Source organism: Berghia stephanieae, chromosome 3, assembly GCF_034508935.2.
Source record: "Berghia stephanieae isolate SIO BIC M18660-M18661 chromosome 3, UCSD_Bste_1.3, whole genome shotgun sequence".
Taxonomy (NCBI): Eukaryota; Metazoa; Mollusca; class Gastropoda; order Nudibranchia; family Aeolidiidae; genus Berghia; species Berghia stephanieae.
In genome coordinates, this window is record NC_088362.1 from 49,249,350 (window position 1) to 49,251,849 (window position 2,500).

At 34.3% G+C, this 2,500-nt stretch overlaps 1 protein-coding gene across 2 annotated transcripts in view; it reads right to left on the bottom strand.

The window, feature by feature from the left end:
- Positions 1-2,500, bottom strand: part of LOC144969566 (uncharacterized) — an 18,232-nt gene that overhangs the window by 8,315 nt on the left and 7,417 nt on the right. The gene's annotated exons all lie outside the window — the stretch shown is intronic.

Consider the following 2,500-nt stretch of genomic DNA (forward strand, 5'->3'; position numbering starts at 1 on the left):
ACTACTACTACTACTACTACTACTATTACTACTACTACTACTACTACTACTACTACTACTACTACTACTATTACTACTACTACTACTACTACTACTACTACTACTACTACTACTATTATACTACTACTACTACTACTACTACTACTACTACTACTACTACTACTATTACTACTACTACTACTACTACTACTACTACTACTACTACTTCATCATCATCATCGTCATCAACATCATCATCATCATCATCATAATCCTCCTCCTCTTCCTCCTTCTCCTCATTATCATCATCACCATCATCATTATCATCATCATCAACAACATCATCATCATCATCATCATCATCATCATCATCATCATCATCATCATCATCATCATCACCATCATCATCATCACCACCACCACCATAATCATCATCATTATCATCACCATCGATTTTCATCATCATCCTAATCATCATCAGTATAACCAACATCATGAATATTTATATCAACATCTTCTACAACCGAATTGATTTTTCACTCGGTGCAGGTGCGCCGTTTGATGCTATATTATTTTTGATATTCTTATGACTTCCTGTTTATTATAGAATCGATATTCGATCACATCTCAATATCGATACAACTCTCAAACACAAAAAGATCACTTCATTAACTCCCATCATGTCACTTTGAACCTGATAAATCAAAATATGATAATCAATAACATTATAATCACGGGGTGCTTAGGTCCTTTCTAATCAATTGATCTTTGAAAATGACATGACTTTTTCATTAAACTTTCCAAAGTTCATAACAATTGTTTTTTTTTTGTTTGTGAAATTTAAAATTTTGTTTTGTTTGTTTGTTTGTTTGTTTTTTGTGGGGCATTTTTTTTTTTGGTATTGTTTTTTGGTTTTCTTTTATTTCTTTTATCTTATTTAATTTTACCTTTATTTTTGGTTGTTTTTATGTGATAATATGAACGTAGAATAAAGAACGGATGAATAATTGCCAAGAATTAGAATTCCCATTATTCATCCAATAGGGGAAATTTGTCTCTAGGGTCTATTCCAAGGGAAGACTAGAATAACCCAGGCGTTAGCCGCAATGCAGCGCCGAAAATTGAGCTAGGGCGAGGTGACTTGCTCAAGGCCACACAGCGCAGCGGCGGGCCATCGAACTCGTTACCTTTCGGGTACGAAGCAATGACCGTACCGTTGAGCCACGCTGCCCCTCTGAACAAATGAGACCTGCCTTGGAGTTGAAGATTGTTCTTTGATTTTATCGTTGGTGCCGAGGACGTAAAACACATTATGAATTAACAAACAAACTTGAGCATTTATACAGAGGATAATCGACTCAATATTCTCAAAGCGCTTTACAAGGGGTCGCTAGCCAACAGCAACATTTAGCATATAGGACGAAACATGACGTCTGTTAGGCGATATTACATTTTTTTCGGACATAGACAATGCTGTTAACGACTGGTTACTAATTTAAAACCTGAGTAGGATGAGACAATGTGAGTAAAGTGACAAAGGACCCAACTATGCGCCACTCAGAACAGGACTCAAACCCCGGACCTTCAGAACCGAAGGCGTGTCATACCACAAGGCTACATTGGTGTTGGTCAGGGACCGCTTGTAAAGCGCTTTGAGCACGTTAAGTGTATCTTGCGCTATATAAATGCTCTAGATTTTTTAAAAGGTTAAATACTTTAGATCTGACCAACTTCTGGCTTATCGTATCTTGTTTGGTATAGCAGAGATTGTCTTGAGGCCGTCTCTGAGCATGTCAAAGGTCAAATTTATGAGCGAAACGTTTCGGGGAATAAACGGGGAAAACATCTAACACTTGTTTATAATGGTTTAGCATAATTTTGTAGTGTTTGGTTGGGTTTTTGTATTTATCATAGTCTGTTTTGTTATGTTTTATTTTATATTCCAGTTTGATTTCTCAAAATGACGATATGGACTCATTATTTTTTATCGACCTTTTTATTTTAAAACCGATTTCCTTCTAATTTAGTGTGAATGCTGATACGAAATTTTTATCGGAAGCTTTTTGATGGGTTTTTTCTAGGTTTGTAATATTATCTTTATTTTTTAATTATTTTTTTAGTATACTATTTTCAAAAAAAAATTCTTATACAGTACTGTAAAAGAAAGCATGAAAAAAAGTTACCAATAAAACCAAATAGCTTCTAAGAAAAGTAAGATATTGTATTGAAATATATGTAGTATAACACTTTAAATCAATATATTGAATAATGTGAAACCCTATCATTTTAAAAATTGCAAGTTAAAATCCAAGATGGAGGCGTTTGTATAGCAACCGGAAGTAACCGATACAATAATAATATAATATTTTAACTCAGCATACCATGTACCTACATCGATTATATGTATGAGTTAAACTAACAAATATTAGCATAAAGAAAATAATTGAGTCCAATAACCATCCCCCGTTATCAAACGGTAGTACGTTTGACTGGTAATAAGAAGGTCTAAGGTTCGATCCCC